Raw genomic sequence first — 18,248 nt, 5'->3', positions numbered from 1 at the left:
AGGGAAAAGGCAGCTCAGATAGAGAAGGAAGCACCAAATAAAGGGTGTTGGGAGGATCCTCCCAGGATGGGCGATGCATTCTGAAAGTGGACTATAGTCTGAACATGATTGCCACTCAATACAAACTACAGCACCTAAAAGGAGAGAGAGAGAGAGAGAGAGAGAGAGAGAGAGAGAGAGAGAGAGAACAAAAGGGAATGCCCTGCCACAGAGGCAGGGTGAGATGCGGCATAGGAGGGTTGCTGGGATCATTGGTGGTGGAAAGTGGGCACTGGTGGAGAGATGGGTACTCGATCCTTGTATAACTGAAACCCAAGCACAAAAATTTCTAAGTCTACAACTGTACCTCACGGTGTTTCACTAATAAAATGAAAAAAAATAACAGATTTATGTGTGGTTTTTTCATAATAAACCCAGGGAATAAAGGTTTGCCTGCTCAGTTGGGTTCTGGATGTCACAGTTTCCTCTAGCTGCCCTCCCTCCCACCTGACTGAAGGAGTTCTGCCCTAAAGACCACTGAACCCCGTAGACGCCAACCTCTCCACACAGCACACCAACAGCCATACAGGGAAACGAGGGATGAGTCCCGTAAAGGAGACAACTCCCAGAACCTGCATCTGGGTCCCGGAGAAGGACAAGGAATCTCAGGAGCATGGTCAGCTGAAAGGAGGGATTACAGCTTCTAGAAAGAGTCAGGACTGGGGGTGTTCCCTCACTTCCCTGATGCTGAGTGTGCAGAACCCACAAGCCAAAGGGAGATGACAGAGGAGGAGTCCTGCCTTCCTGCCAGAACTGCTTCCTGCTGCCAGTGAGGCCACACCACAGAGAATGACCATAGTTCTGTAACATCCAGGACCTCAGCCTTCTGTGAAGACACCAAGAGTGCCTGCAGTGCACTCTAGAGGAGGAGGGGCAGATCTGCAGTTGCATCTCCTTGAATTGGGAGCTGCTCTAGAGGGGTGGATCCCTCTGCTCCCAGGACAGGCCTGACTGAGAGAGGATGCTGATCTGTGTCCTGTCCAGGCCCTGTACAGCTCTTTGGGTTCCTCATACCTCAATGCTACTGAACACAGGCCCATGAAAGCACTGAATGTGGCTCCCGACCTGAGACTCACTCAGCCAACAAATGGCAACTCCATATTCCAGTAGCCAAAGTAGAAGGTCCTGGGTACCATCATTGTTCTGGCTCTGTTGCCATGAGAGTGTGAGTCCAGAGGCAAAGGGTAGTGAGGAGGTGACATGTGGTGCTGGTGACACCTTTTCCCGGGGGGGTACTTGTGTGGACACCAGATTCTCGGGCCCTGTGCTGGAACTTCCCCTTAGCCCTTCAGTCATCAGTGGCCCCTTAACCTTCCAACAGGACATGGAGAGGCCAGTAATTGTCATTCATGGCCTTGGATTATAGAAAAGTTAAAGAGCATATGGTACAACCAGCAGGACAATCTGTATCTGTGGGCCGAGTATATCAGCAACCTGATGATGCCATCAGACTTTCTGATACCCCAAAATTGCTGCTGTGCTTTTGACTGGATCCCAGTAACTTGAGTCCAAGTTTATCAAGAAATTAAATGCCCAAAAGTTTAATTCGGGAGACACACCCACAAACCACCTCCAGCTCAGCTATACAAGCTCATTTATTGGCCTTATTTCAGCGACCCATACATGCTGAAAGATTTCAAAAGCCACAGTTAGGGTTGACTGCGTAGAGCACTGTAGCAAGCAGGCACGCCATGCAGGGCATAAGCCAATAGTTTGTATCTCTGGAAAAGATGGAAATAAGGGCCATGATCCAGAGACACATGGAGGAATCTCCAAACTGGGAAGCTCTCTGCAGAGATGCCTCTGGACTTTAGGTTGGGCCAGCTTCGTCAGGTGCCTCAGACAGGCATGGGCGTCAGTCACTGCTCCACCTGCCTCCTTAAGAACTCCAGCAGCAGCCAATTTCCAGAACCCAATGAGATGTGCACGTATGTGGGTTCAGTGACAGCAAACTCCAGGCCTCAAGGGATAGGGGATGGTCTGGTCCTTCTCATCCTCCTGTCTCCATGGGTCCCTAGAGGTCATGCCCACAAACTGCCTCCAGCTGCTACTTAAGCTCCTTAACAGCCATGATCCAGAGATACACAAAAAAAAATCTCTAAACTGAGCAACTCTTGCAGAGATTTCTCCAGACCCAAACCATCTAACATTTTAGAATGCCAGGAGAGCGCAGTCATGACATCTTATGCTATTCATATCAAGCAACACAAAAGAGAGTTGGGGGAGATTGTCTGCCACAAAGTCAGGGGGATAGGTGGGATGGAAAGTACTGGAGACCTTGGTGGTGGGAGATGTGACCTGGTGGAGGGTTTGGTGATTGATCATTGTATGGTTGAAACTCAAACAGAAAAGCTTTATAACTGTATCGCACGGGGATATAAAAAAATAATAATAATAAAATAAAATTAACATTTTGAAAAAAAATACTTGGAATTCTAGAAAAATTCAATCAGCTTAATAAGTGTCTTAATAAATAGCAGTACTCCTGAATGAAAAAAAAAGAAAGAAAAGTTAAAGTTGAACTTAATAGCAATTTTATATTTATAGCTATAAAATCATATGCTTTATTTTTCTTTTTTAAATTTTATTGAATCACCATGAGATAGGTATAAGCTTTCATGTTTGGGTTACCATCACAAAACAATCAACCACCCATTCCTCCACCAGTGCACATTCCCCACCACCAATATCCCCGATATACCCCCTTTCCCACCCTCCCTCCGCCTCCATGGCAGATATGATTCCCCATAATCTCTCTCTACTTTTGGGCATTATGTTTTGCAATACAGACCCTGAGAGGTTATCGACCCTGAGAGGTTATCATGTTTGGTTCTTTATCTACTTTCTGCATACATCTCCCATCCTGACTGATTCCTCCAACCATCTTTTTCTTAGTGATCCCTTCTCTATTCCAGCTGCATTCTCCCCTTTGCTCATGAGGCAGGCTTCCAGCTATGGAGCAATCTATCTGTCATGTGTATCTAATGTCCTTAGGTGTCAGCCTCATGTTATGTTGTTTTATACTCCACAAATGAGTGCAGTCCTTCTATGTCTGGGAAAGAATATTTACCCAATACCCATCTGATAAGGGATTAATATCCAGGATATACAAGGCACTAGTAGAATTGTATGAGAAAAAAACCTCCAACCCCATCAAAAAATAGGGAGAAGAAATGAACAGAAGTTTCCACAAAAAAAGAAATACAAATGGCCAAAGGGCACATGAAAAAAATGCTCCAGATTGCTAGTCATTAGGGAGATGCAAATCAAAACAACAGTGAGATAACATTTCACACCACAGAGACTGGCACACATTCAAAAGAATAAAAGCAACCAGTGCTGGCTTGGGGGGAAAGAGACACTCTTTCACTGTTGGTGGAAATGTTGACTAATCGATCCTTTCTGAAAAACAATAGGGAGCATCCTTCTAAAACTAGAAATTGAGCTTCCATATGACCCCACAATACCAATTCTGGAAATATATCCCAAGAATGCAAAAAAGCACAGTAGAAATGACATCTGTACCTATATGTTCATTGCAGCACTATTCACGATAGCCAAAATCTGCAACAACCCAAGTGCACTAGAACAGATGACAGATTAAAGAAACTTTGGTACATCTACATAATGGAATACTATGCAGCTGTCAGGAGAGATGAAGTCATGAACTTTGCTTATAAATGGATAGACATGGAGAGTATCATGCTAAGTTAAACGGGTATCCTAGAGGAAAGGGCAGTTCAGATAGAGAAGGGAGCACCAAATAAAGGATGTTTGGAGGATCCTCCCAGGAGGGGAGATGCATGTAGAAAGTAGACTATGGACTGAACGTGTTTGCCACTCAATGCATCTTTTGCAGACCACAACACCCAAAAGGAGAGAGAGAACACAGGGGATTGCCCTGCCACAGAGACAGGGGGGATGGGGGGATGGGGGTGGGAGGGATATTATCCATGGTGGTGGAAAATGGGCACTGGTGGAGGGATGGGTATCTGATCATTGTATAATTGAAACCAAAGCACAAAAAATTGTAAATCTACAACTTTAAAAAAAATAAAATAAAATAAAGGGAAAAAAAAAAGATGAAAGACCCCAACTTCAATCCCAGCACCAGATGTCTCTCCAGAACCCTGAGTGAGTCCCTAAAATTTTTTTAAAGCCTGGTTAAAGCTATAGTACAGCCAGTAGGATTCTTGCCTTGAACTTGGCAACACATATGGTCACCAGAGCCCTACTAAGATGGTTCTACTGGAAGTGATGATGCTGGGAAAAATAAATCAGAAAATAAAAAACCATTTCAAGACTTTTTACTCCTGTGTGGAATATGAATAATGAATAATTAATGCAAAGAATCTGGAGGAAGGAAGGAAGGAAGGAAGGAAGGAAGGAAGGAAGGAAGGAGGAAATAAAGGAGGGACGGAGGGACGGAGGGAGGGAGGGAGGGAGGGAGGCAGGGAGGGAGGCAGGGAGGAAGGAACGGAGGGATGAAGGGTGGAAACTAAGTCCCAGATTCGGTGAAAACTATTGTGGCTAGAGAGGGACAGGGGAAACTGGGAGGCTGGAAGAGGGGTATTCCCATTTCTGCGAGGACCCTGGAACACCTGTGATGGGGCTGGAGAACGCTCCTTAGAGAGGAGTCATCTAAGACCATGGAAGTCTATAATGATGCAAAGTAATGAGAAGTCCACTTTGAAAATGAATTCATTTAAATTTTAAAAGTAATTATGATTAGCTTCCCAAAATGTCCCAAGGCAGAAAACAGAAAAGCTGCCTTCTTTCAAGATTTTTGTTGTTGTTTTTAGGCCAAAGACAGCTGTGCACAGGGCATTGAGCTCAGTGATCACTCCAGCAGATTCAGGGGTCTGTGTGTGGCATTGCAAGATTGAACCCAAGTCAGCTGCTTGCAAGGTAAATGCCCTACATCCTGTAGAATCATTTCAGTCCCTGAAGATTACATTTCCAAAGAACGGCTCATGGGGTCTTGAGAAAGACATGAAAGAAACATAAAACTGATAAGAGTCCAGAAAAGATTTCTATATACGTCAAAGGGCAAAACGGGATTTGGGTTTTAGTCTTTTTTTTTTTTTAAGAAATGCTCTAATAATGGGAGTCCAGGGACCCACAGCAAGACCCTAATGAAAGATAAGACTGAGAGAAACCGGAAGGTAACGCGATCCAGAGCATATCCCCAGGAACTCACTAAAGATCAGTAACTGAGGGAGTGAGGATTCCATTGTGGGGCAGCAACTGAGGAGAGCCCATTCACTGCAGTTCTGGAAGCATCCACACCCCTCCCATTGCCTGTTTCCCTGAGGGGTTCCCAGCACCCTCCTGGCCCTCCTGCTTGCAGAGGAGACCTGGTCCATGTGGGCAGAGGCAATGCCGTGCCCCATGGTTCAGCCATTATCCTTAGATCTGAACCATCCTCAGGCACCAGCGAGGGAAGGGCCTCACACACCTGGGGACCCTATGCTGGAGCCACAGGTTCCTGTGTGAGGGGGACCCTATTTTCCCCACTCCTCTCTCCTGCCCCTCTGGCCCAGCTTCAGGGACTGACCATAGGCCCTTCTCTGAGCTCCTCTCACAGACCAGCTGTCTCCTGAATTGCTGCTTCACAGAAGGTTTCCCAATCTCTATGAGCACTTATTTCGAAGCCTGTGTTGTCTGTGATCTAAGCAGATAATAACACTCTAAATCTGCCTGTGACTTTCTGACCTTCGTCTTCTCATAAAAACAAGACAGTTGGGGTCGAAGAGAATCAGAGAACAGCGTGCCGGAGCCTGGGACCTACTGGAGCTAGGAAGATGAAGTGCTTTACAGACGCCTTCCTTGTCCTCTTGCTGGCTGTGGTTGATCTCGGGATCCTGGCCCCAATCACCCAGGGTGAGTTCAGAGACCTTCTCAAGGATGGCCATGTCTATGGTCACTCCTGCTTGGGAGGAGACCTTGGTCCTCCACGACTGTCCCTGCTCTAGATGTGGATGTGATTTGGCACTTGACTAAGGGCATCAGCAGGGCCCCAGAGGTGGTTCAGTGCGTTCAAGGCCTCTCCTGGCAAGCCAAGGTTTGAATTGAAACCCTAATGGCACTCACTCAGATGATCCTAACAGCTCTACTGTCAGAAGACCAGGAAGAAGAGGGCTGGGGAGATGATGCAGAGACTTAGAAAATGTCCAGGGCAAGCAAGAGGTCTTGAGTTTGTTCCTGATGTCTTTTATGTCACTGGTGATTTACCCCCCCCCCCCCACAAACACACACACAGCAAACACAGCACAAACACACACCCCGATGTGGGTTCCTAGGTCAAATGACAAATTAATATAATGAATGAATAAAAATAGCCATAAAAGAAAATACACCTATCTTTGTCTCTGTATCTCTCTCTCTCTCTCTCTCTCTCTCTCTCTCTCTCTCTCTCTCTCTCCTCCAACTTAGGGAAACTATTGGCTTCTTTTCATGGCCTAAATTATTTCATAGCTGTTCTTAACAGATGTACGATCACTAAGTTATAGGTCACTTAATTGTTTATTAAAGTAAATTGAAATTTTGGGGAAAGACAGAGAATTCTACAATGTTAGAAAGAACATATGCTAGCCAGTAAAAATTGATCATTTGGTAGGGTAAATAGGACAAGCCAGAAAAGTGACTCCCAAATCCACCTCCATGTTCCAGGTGTGTGTGCAATAGATAGTAACAAGTATGTATTTAACAATATACTCGCAGAGCTTAGGTACAAGCAGATGCTGTTTCAAGCATCCTGTGGGCATGAACACATTGGGTTGTGCTAAACCTGTTGGATGGATTATTCACAGCCATCCCAGCTTCACATTTTCTACCATAATTTTCACTGTGCTCTTATGGAAAGACAGGACCTTAAACTTTTTATTTTGCAAATTCTACCCATACTTAATTAAACTACATAAGCAATTTATAGAAAGTTGAGTTATTTGCTTTATTGATATAACCCAGGTCCTGAATGTCTTATCCAACATTTTGGTGCCAGATACATTTTGGAATGCAGATTTTCTCATGTTTTAAAAAGAGAATACCATAAAACACAGTGATTCCACATGCAAATATCTACCCAAGCGAACAGAAAGCAGATCACAGGTATTGATAGGCGTGGTAATGGCAGCATTGGTCATCACAGTCGAAAGGTGAGAGAAGTCAAAGAGCCTCTGAGCAAAACAAGTGATGCTTGTTTTTTAAATGGGTTTAGACAGATACAGAAGACTATTTCTCAGTCTTTAAGAGTAATAAAATGCTGACACACGCTGCAGCTTTGAAGGTGTACAGGAGACTGACAGAAGCCAGTGAGCCACGGGGACACTAGGTTGGGACACTGGGACTCTACCTCTCTGACATCTCTCTCCCCACGTTGTCTCTGACGCACCTGTGAACCACAACCATGACTCAACCTGAGGCTGAACCCGAGATCTATGGTCAACAAGGAACTGTGACCCGGATCTGAGCAGCTCTGAACTGACAATAGACGCTGGTTTTTAATTTTTAATTATTTATTTATTTATTTATTTTTGCTTATTGGGTCACACCTGGCGATGCACAGGGGTTACTCCTGGCTCAAGCACTCAGGAATTACTCCTGGTAGTGCTCAGGGGACCATACAGTTTGATGGGAATTGAATCCGGGTAGGCTACGTGCAAGGCAAATGCCCTACCCGCTGCGCTATGTATGGCTCCAACCCAAAACCCTGGTTTTTAACTTAGCGAGGTCAGAGCCATAGTAGATTAGGGAGGGTGCTTGCCTTGCAAGCAGCCCATCTGGATTGATCCCAAGTATCTTATATTGTCCACGAATGGGTGTGCTCCCTAAGAGCAGAGCCAGGAGTCAATCCTGAGCATCACAGACTGTGGCTCAAAAACCTAAAGTCAATAAAATAAGATTCGTGCCTCGATTCTTCCAGGGGATGCCGGGCTGCCCAGCTGGCCGGGAAAATCATCCCTGAGTCAGTTCTCCCAGGGATCACGTCACCAACCGGCTTCTATGACGAATGCCCCACCCCACCCCACTTCCGCCTTCCGCCCCAAGCGTAGAATGCAGGTCAAAAGACCGAAATAGCAGCTGAGTTTCCGGCCGGAGTGATAGAATGGTGGGGAGGCGCTTGCCTTACAAGTGGCTGTTCCGGAGTTCGGTCCCCGCTACCACGTACTTCAAGTGAGCACTCTCTGGTATTCGCTGGAAATTGGAGCATTGAAATTGAATGAATATTGAAGACTGTCTTGAATTGAACCGTTGAGATTGCCTTGAAGAATCAAATTGCCTTGATCTCATTGAGAGGGACTCTCAAATGAGCAAGGATCATGTTTTCTTGATTGTTTTGTTCCCCCCCCCCCCCCTTTGGAGATCTTAATATCGGTGAGACAACTCTCACCTCTTTTCATCTGAACTAAGGGCAGTTCCAGGAAGGAACTCAGGCTGATTGAAAAAAGGACGTAAAAAAGGAGGGAAGAAATGGATAAGAGAGCTTTAAGATTTAAAATTTCATTTTTAAGGGAGTTGGGATAGAGAAGGACCACCTTGACAAGGATAGTTGGAAATGATCACTGGATAAGAACTGCATGCTGAAAATAGATAAAGCAACAAACATGAGAACATCTCACTACCTGTATTGCAAAACAAATTGCCCAAAAGGAGAGATGGAGAGAAAGAGAGAGAGAGAGAGAGAGAGAGAGAGAGAGAGAGAGAGAGAATAAAAGTGTCTGCCATAGAGATAGGCTTGGAGGGAAGGTGTCGGAAAGGAAACTGGGGTAATTGGTTGTGGGAAATGTCCACTGGTGGAGGGACAGGTGTTTGAGCACTGTATGACTGAAGCCCGACCAGAAATAGTTTTATCACTCTGTACCTCATGTTGGTTTAATTTTTAAAATACATAAATGTTTAAAATAATAATAAATAATTTAAAGTAAAATAAAATGGAGGTATAGATACACAGTTTCTCAGAATTATAAAGAAAACAAAATGCTGAGCACTGAGGCTCTTAGGGTTGCTGACATAAGCCAGTGAGCCAGGGGGCACTGGGTGGAGACACTGAGACTCTGTGTCTCTGTCATCTCTCTCACCCTCTTGTCTGTCTCCCAACTAGGACCCACGAACAGATGGTAAAGGAGAAACTGACCTGTACAAACAAATAGATGCTTGTTTTTAAAATAATGGGGGCGGGTGCTGAAGAGATAGCACAGTGAGTAGGGCGCTTGCCTTGCACCCTGCTAATCTGAGTTAAATTCCCAGTATCCCATATGGTCCCCCAAGCACCGCCAAGTATAATTCCTGAGTGCAGTCAGTCATAACCACAGGCTGTGGCCCAAAACACAAAAATAAATTATTAAGTAAATTAAATTAAGTGAAGATATGGACATATGCTTTCCCAGCTTTTTTGTAAAAAGGAAGGAACTGCTAACACACAGCACACCACTGCGGCTGTTGGGGAAGTGACACAAGCCAGTGAGTCAGTGGGTTGCTGGGTGGACACGCTGAAACTCTGTGCAACTCTCATCTCTCTCCCCTCTTTGTCCGTCTCCCACATAGAACTCAAGGGCAAGTATATGGTTTTGGCTCGACCCATGAAAGACTTAGGTAAAGGAGAAATTTGTGACCTGGAGCTGAGCGCCTCTGAACGAATGAATGAATGTTTGCTTTTAAAGTAATGGGGTTGGGTTGGGGGGGGGGGATGGAGCGATAGCACAGCGAGTAGGGCGTTTTCCTTACACGTGGCTGACAGGATTCGATTCCCAGCATTTCATATGGTCCCCGGAGCACGATACCGCCAAGAGTATTTTCTGAATGCAGAGCCAGGAGTAACGCCTGTGCATCGCTAGGTGTGACCCCAAAAGCCAAAAAAAAAAGTAATGGGGTTGGATCGGAGCAATAGTCCACAGAGGAAGGTCTTGCACATAGCCAACCCGGGTTTGATCCCCGGCATCCCCTATGGTCCCCTGAGCACTGCCAGGAGTAATTCCTGAGTGCAGAGCCAGGACGAAGCCCTGAGCATCATCAGGTGTGACCCAAAAAGACAAGCAAATAAAAACAAAAAATAATAAAGTAATGGGGCTGGGAGACTGGAGAGACAGGACAGCAGGTAGGGCTCTTGCCATACATACCGCCAGCTTGGGTTCCATGCCTGGCATCACATACGGTCCAAAGCACTGCCAGGTATATTGCCTGAGGGTAGTGCCAGGAGGAACCCCTAAGCATAGCAGGATGTGACCCAAAAACCATAAAACCTTAAATATTAAGTTACAGGACCAGAAAAAGAAGAGAACCAGAAGTAGAGAGCTGGCAGAGCACTCACCTAGCAAGCAACTTCCAGGGTTCAATCCCTAGCACCCCCATATGGTTCCCTAACCTGCCAGGGGTGACACCTGACACTTAAGAGGTCAGAGTAAGCTCTGAGCACCACCTGGTGTGTCCCAAAACAAAATAAAACAAAATAATAATAAAATTAAATAGAGTGACATATAGACACATGTCACAGCACTATGATTGTTGGGGTAAATGCATAAGTCAGTGAGCTGGGAGACACTGGGTATTCTCTGTCGTCTCTCTCACCGACTTGTCTGTCTTTCACATAGAACCCACCAAGATTCCTACGCCAGATCCTAAACCTGAGATGTACGGTAAAGGGGGAGTGTGGCCAAGAGCTGAGGGGGCCAACCTGAGGCAACCTGCCCTGGTTGCTGCCCAGCTTGTCTGTGGGATAGGGTGAGAGGGAGGATGTTGGGGTAGTGCCTGTTTCCAAGAAAAATCTACAGGCGCAGAGGCAAGGCCACACCCCATGGTTCAGCCACTGTCCTTAGATCTGAACCATACTCAGATACCAGTGAGGGAAGGGGGCTCACATACCTGGGGACCTCCTGATGGAGCCACAGGCTCCTGTGTGAGGGGGACCCTGTTTTCCCCACTCCCCTGTCTCCTGCCTCTCTGGCCTGGCTTCAAGGACTGACCACAGGCCCTTCTCTGAGCTCCTCTGACAGACCAGCTATCTCCTGACTTGCGGCTTCAAAGAAGGTTTCTCCCCATGAACCCTGGCCCGGCCCTGCTCTGATTTGCAGCACAGGTGAGAAATAAAACTCGGGATTCACCTTGAGTGTCAAAAAGCATTTCAGGAAGTCCGTGCTTTTGACTGTCACAACACTGGTTTGGTTTTCTTTTGCTTCTATTTTATTGTTTGTTTATTGGTGGGTCACACTTAGGGGCTTCTCTGAGGTTTGAGCTTGGGGTAACACCCTGTACCTGGGAGATCGTCTGGTGCTTGGGGTAGAATTCTTGCCTCCTCTAAGCAAGGAATGTGCTCTGCTGACTGAGGCATCTCTCTGGCCCTCACACAGTATTTGGACGAAGGTGTTCTCTGGTTTAGAACATGGGTAAAAGAGGTGGAAGAGCATTTTAACTGGAGTCATAAACTCTAATTGTTACAAAGGGGATATGAGATTTACTAGTTGGCCAAAATAAAACAGCAAATACCAAGTGAAGTAGAACAGTATTCTCTGCAGGAAAGATTCACTTCACTCCCCAGGCACAGTGCATGAAACAGACTGTCTGATAATTCAGGGCACAGAGAGAGACGTAAAAGAAAAGGCTAAGAGGGGAAGTTAGGGAACCAGAAGAAAACATCCAGTGAGGAGGAGAAGATCTGAGAAAGCAAGAGTGATTATACTAGAGAGAAAAACATGGGAGCATCACTGGGCTAATCCTAACTCCCATACCCCTGTAGTGTGGGGGAGATCAGCGTGCACAGGAGAAGCACACAGTGCCAGCCTGTATCATAGGGTGTGGTCAGAGCAGTCACATGGCAGAGAGGGCAGGATGCTGGGTTTCTGTAAGAGAGAGGCCCAGGCCGGATTGGAAAGCCTTCTAGGAAGCCTCTCAGGGCAGAAGCAACTCATCTCAACGTGGGGGACAGTGTTCACGCTGTACAAAGCTCCTTACCCACAGCATGGTCACTGCTTAGGATGTTCTGGCTGCTTTCAGGATGGTTTTGGGGAAACGGACACTGGAGCAGCCACATCAAGGATTACAGCCTGCCCTGTGCTAAGGCCCTACTCAGTATAACTCAGTACTACTCAGTACTACTCATCTATCCTACTCATCTATCCCATCTGAGTCTTGAAGGTTCTCTGTGATAGTCAGTGACACAGCAAGAGAAAGTGGTGACAGAGCGAGGAAGCACCCAGCTGCTCGGAATGGTGACTCTCTGAAGCAGGGGTGCAGAAGTAGCAGAACATTTATCAGACACCAACTCCTTCCATCTCCTTTAGGGAACCAACCTGCATACAGTCCTTTTCAGAAAACTCAAATCAGCCTTAGTGTTTCTTAATCTGGCCACCACAGTAGTGTCAAGAGAGGGTTGGCTGGGTGGGTGCAAATGCGAGGTGGTAGAGTACATTCTACACTATCCGGCTCACAAAGTCCCAGTACCTCACAGGGCCTTCACACTGGTGGCTCCTTCCACATAAGGAATTCTCTGCTGCTGAGATGTTTGTTGACCTGTCAGGTGAAGAGGAATAAAGACTCCTGTCCCTAGCCCCATCCCCACCCAAGGATTGAGGGAATAGCCATCTGTTCCCCCGTCTCCATCACGAATAGCAGAGCAGCTGAAGGCATAAAAGGCTTCCAGAAGCAGGCTCCTACTGTTGGATGTGCCCTGGATGGCCTTGATATAATCCCATCTTGTGACCGCAGAATGAGCTCGAGGACCTTGAAATCATGCTCTGCTGTGCAAGTAATATACTTAAGAATTGCTGCTCTATACTCTCTCACCTGCTGTCCCGTCCCCCAACAGACACTCTGTAACACTCAGCTATGACCTTGGTTCTGGGCCCAGTCTGAAAAACATGAGCTCAGCTGGGTCCACCATTATGAGTCCATTCTACTTCTAAAGTTTTGTGAGTGATTATTCAGTTCTTCCAAGTCTGATTAGGCCAAAAATCCAAAATATAGAACCTTGAGCAATCTTCAGGCCTGTGCCATCTAGAATCGTTGTACAAGAATTGGACCCTGAACAAAAGTGTGCATGGAAACCAATGGAGAGCAGAGCAGGGAGCCATTTGATGAGCATACGGGGAAAACGATTTATCCTGAGTATGTCTCCTTTGGGCTAAGGCAATGAGCCAAGGTTGCGATGGCAAGGTCAAAGTGATATGGTAAGATTGTCACCATTGATGCCAAACCAAGTTTCAACAAGGCAACTGCTTTCCACGAGAAAATACAGGCAAATACTGGCTGCCTGCTTCTATTTCATGGGAAAGTCTCAAGCTCAACAATATCAACACTAAATAGGGGCATTTCACCCAATCACTGGTGTCTTTGCCAACCTTATACTCTCAGGTCTTATGGAATTTGGGCTTCAGACAATAAGATATTTGCACAACATTCACAGGCCAAGGGATTCTTTTTATAGTAAGTGATGTGGGCTGTTAATGATGAGGGCCTATGGGATTTGGGAATCAAACATGCCTACACAAAATTAACTACCCTACCATAACGAGATTGAGTGAATGGCAGAGACTGTTTACTCAGCAAAGGGAGATATAAGCTAAAGATTGGGACCTCTCCATTTTCCATGAGCAATTAGATGACTGGAATTTCAAAGTCAAGAACCCACTCTGATAATTTCCTTTCTTGTACAAATGCTATTTATGCACTCAATGGTTATCAACTAGGGTAAGCTCTGATGTGGGGTATTCAATGAATCTACTAGAGGAAGTTTCCATCATAGACTTTTCCCTCTCTCTTTTGCACCCTTTTTTGAAAGACAGTGTTGTCCATGATCTAGGCAGAGAACAAGATTCCAAATCTGCCCATGATCCTCCTCTTCTTATAAAAACAAGGAAGAGCTTGGATCCAAGTGAATCTGCAAACTGCGTGCTTGAGCCTGGGAACTACCCAGCAACCAGATGATGAAATGCTTTGCAGCTGCCCTTCTCATGCTCCTACTGGCTGTGGCTGCCCTTGGCATCCTGGCCCCAGACACCCAAGGTGAGTCCAGTGACCTGCTCATGTATGTTTCAGGTCTGTGGTCACTCCTGGTCTGGTCAGTGATAGCCGCTACTCAATATGTAGATGTGATTTGCAGCAGCAGGACCCAGGGGGATGCCTCAGTGGTTGCAAGCCCTCACCTGCCTAGAGAACCATTGGGAAATCAAAGTCTGGTGGTGACAATGGAATATAGCAGAGTGGGGTCTCTGGTATTCCCAGATTATCCTGGTTCTGGTAGAATACTACTCAATGCACACAAAGTTTTAAAAAAAATGTAGCAAGTGTTTATTGGAAGAAAGTTTCGGAACAAAATGGGTATTTTAAGTGAAATGCTCTTAGAAGCCTTTTGTCTAGGGCTTTATAGGTAAAGAAGTCTGCTTCCTTTCATGTAATGCTAACTGAGCCACTATTCGTTGTCAGTTTCTCCTAGATGCTCCATAATTTCGGGGGCTCTGATTTCTTTAGATGGGGATAAGAAAAAGTTTCACATAAGTTAGACCATAACTCTGTTCTGGGCATTCTTTCTCTTATAGATCGTTAGGTTTCCTGGCTCCTCGGGTCTTGGGTGAAGCTTAGATCCCGAAAAAGCTACTTTAATGTGTAGAGCAGTGCAAGGCTAAAGTGAGGGGTCAAAATAGTATGAGGGAAAGATGGGTGCTGAGAAAGGGTCTCCCCTAACAACTACCAGGAAGATCCTACAGCAGACAATTGGCAAATCAGTCCAAAGATTTCTCTTTCTTTAGCACACACTGGAGCGATAGCACAGCAGGTAGGGCGTTCGCCTTACAAGCAGCCAACATTGCCGACCCGAGTTCTATTCCTCCGCCCTTCTCGGAGAGCCCGGCAAGCTACCGAGAGTATTGGATATGCCAGACACAGTAACAACAAAGTCTCCAATGGAGACGTTACTGGGCCCGCTCGAGCAAATCAACGATCAAAGGGAGGGCCTTTACCTTTACCTTTTACCTTCTAGCTGACCTAAGACCATTAGGGTAAATGGAAATAACAAGAGTTATTTGAAATTTTTGACAAAAAAGCAGAGAATTCCACAGTGATAGGAATGAAATTACATTATCTAGTGAAAAATGATCATTTTGTGAAGGAAATACAAGCAGCCATACTAGTGACTTCTCCAAGTTCACCTACCTGATATAGCTACTCATCCAGAAACACATACCCAGTACTTACTACTTCAAGCAGAAACTGTTCCTTGAGTCCTCTCGATAAACATATTGGTTCATCCTAGTAACCCTGAATGATAGACTATTCTCAGATAACCTAGTTTCATCTGTTCACCTCATTATTCTCATTTTACAAACAATGAAATTCAGACATTTCAGTCTTATTGATTTCTTCTTTGAGCTCACATAGCTATCTAGTGGGAGGATTTGCACATAACCAAGTTGGGAAGCTGTTACAGGATTTTAAGACCATTAAAATTTGAATTGTACAAGTTCTACCTATACCATTGGTAACTGGAAATGAGAAAGAGGTTTTGTTATTGACTTAGTGCAATGCAGGTCTACATACCTTATCCACCATTTTGATACAAGTGATTACAGGAATATTGACTCTTCAAATTTTAGAAAGAATATTCACTCTGAACCAGTAATTCCAATTCCAACTTATTCCTCAAAAAACTGGAAGCAGATAGAAGACACTGGCACACCATGGTTCTAAGAGCATTAGAATCATCAGTCAAAAGGTGAGAGCAGCCAGAGCAGTCTTGGAAAAGTGATTGTGTGTTTGGTATTAAAGTGGTATGTAGACACGCAGTGAACTGCTTCTCAGCTGTCAAAAGGAAGAAAATGCTCACATACTCCACAGCACTGAGGTTTCTCGGGTAAGTGACATAAGGCAGTGAGTCAGGGGGACACCCAGGACCATGTCTCCACCTGAAGCTGAAACTGAGATATATGGTAAAGGGGGGGCGGGTCTAGAGCAGAGGGGGCCAACCTGAGACTCACCTGCCTATGGTTGTGGCCCATCTTATCGGTGGGATGTGGGTGCAAGAGAGGATCCTGGGGGTGGTGACTATCTCAAAGGAAGATCTTCTTGGGCCCCAGGTCCCTCATCATCTATGACCTTATACCACCTGGCCGTCCCTGGTGAGTTCCCATGGACAGGGTGATGTCTAATAACGATTACATCCTTCCTTTCCTGGGAGAGATGACCCAGGCACTGCTTTAGCCCTGTGTGGGTCTACACACACACACACACACACACACACACACACACACACACAGAAAGAGAGAGAGATACACACACAGCACAAACAGAAAAAGAGACAGAAAACACACAGCACACACACAATATGCACATAGACATAGATGGCGTGCACAGACACACACACACACACACACACACAGAGAGACCTTAGCCTCTAGCCCCACTAAGGGGAGAAAGGAGATGCAGACAGTTTGTGAAGGAAGAAAAAGAAAACATTTCCTTGGAGTCCCTTAGTCTTGGTTCTCCCTAGAACTTTGCAGGAATGAAGGGAAGGACCTGACCCCTTTATGTACAGATTCTCTTCTGAAATGGCCTTTTCTCTTCTGCAGCCTTCAGCGGAGACATCGCCTGCTGCTATAGACAGCACTAGAACTTCATCTGCTCGAGAATGAAAGATTATTATAAAACCAGCAGTGAGTGCCCCCACCGGGACATCGTGTAGGTGTTCAATCACAAGCCTTGTCCTCTGGGGGCTGGGAGAGTAGACCTGATGGACAGTGTCAGGGAAATTCCTTGAATCTCTCCAGGCTTTAGGGTGGATCCCAGAGGCCCCAAGGGAGGAGAGATTGGGGAAGAGAAGAGCCCAGGAGTGAAGCTGACCTAAGAAGGGACAGGAGACGAGATGCCAGAGAGGCTCTGGGCTCCAGGAACAGAGAAAGGAAGCTGGACTGGGTGGGGAGCCCTGGGAAGGAAAGGGAGGTCTCCCAAGTCCATAGAATTTCCCAGTGTGCAATCTTCCTCTCCTTCCCTCCTAGCTTCATAACTAAGGAAAACAAGAAGACCTGTGCAGACCCTCGAAACAAAAAGGTCCAGTTCTGCATGGAGTCCCTAGTGCCAAGTTACAAGTTGACACAGATGTTGGAAGCATTTCGTGCCTAATAAGGGGCTCTGTATTTTCTTCTCTCTTACGTGTTCCACAGTTCCTGCGACTATCACTGGATAAACTACTTGCTTTTGTTTGATTTGGTGTGGTTGGGAGTTTGTAGGTTCACCGAGTGGTGCCAAGGCTTTTCCTCCAGTCCCTTATCTCAGATATCATTCCTGGCTATGCCCAAGAACCCTACGTAGTTTTGGGGGTGCAATCTGCTATGTATAGTGTCAGGAATGAAGTCCCCAACTTAAATCCTAGCTCCACATGGGCCCTGTACACCCTCAAGTCCTCACAGCTACAGCAAAGAATGTTAGCTGTCTGGTGTGTGCTCTAACTCATCGCAACATCGACAGAAATACTAAATAAATGGGGAGTGTCACCATTTTTTCAAGGATATACTCTACCATCACCCTCAAAGAAAATTGTGTAAATCACTTCAGATTTATGTGTTGTCACTCCTGGGAATATATCCCAGAGAGGCAAAAAAGTATCGTCGAAGTGACATCTGCACTGGTTTGTTCATTGCAGCATTGTTCACAATAGCCAGCATCTGGAAAAAACCTGAGTGCCCGAGAACAGATGACTGGTTAAAGAAACTTTGATACATCTACACAATGAAGTACTATGTAGCTGTTAGAGAAGATGAAGTCATGAAATTTACATACAAGTGGTACTACATGGAAAGTATCACGCTAAGTGAAATGAGTCAGAAAGTGAGGGACAGACATTGAAAGATTGCATTCATCCTGGTAATATAAAGTAACAAAATGGGAGACTAACACCCAAGAACAGCTGAAACATATACCAGGAGGTTTACTAGATGGCTTGGAGGCCAGCTGAACATATTTAGGGAAAATGCAGCTCAGATAGAGAAGGAAGCACCAAATAAAGGGTGTTGGGAGGATCCTCCCAGGATGGGCGATGCATTCTGAAAGTGGACTATAGTCTGAACATGATTGCCACTCAATACAAACTGCAGCACCTAAAAGGAGAGAGAGAGGTGGGGGGGGAGAGGGAGAGAGAGAGAGAGAGGGTGAACATAAGGGAATGCCCTGCCACAGAGGCAGGGTGAGATGCGGCATAGGAGGGATGCTGGGATCATTGGTGGTGGAAA

This window comes from Sorex fumeus, unplaced genomic scaffold, assembly GCF_029834395.1.
Source record: "Sorex fumeus unplaced genomic scaffold, SorFum_2.1 ptg000063l, whole genome shotgun sequence".
NCBI lineage: Eukaryota > Metazoa > Chordata > Mammalia > Eulipotyphla > Soricidae > Sorex > Sorex fumeus.
Note: the sequence above shows the minus strand (reverse complement) of the source record.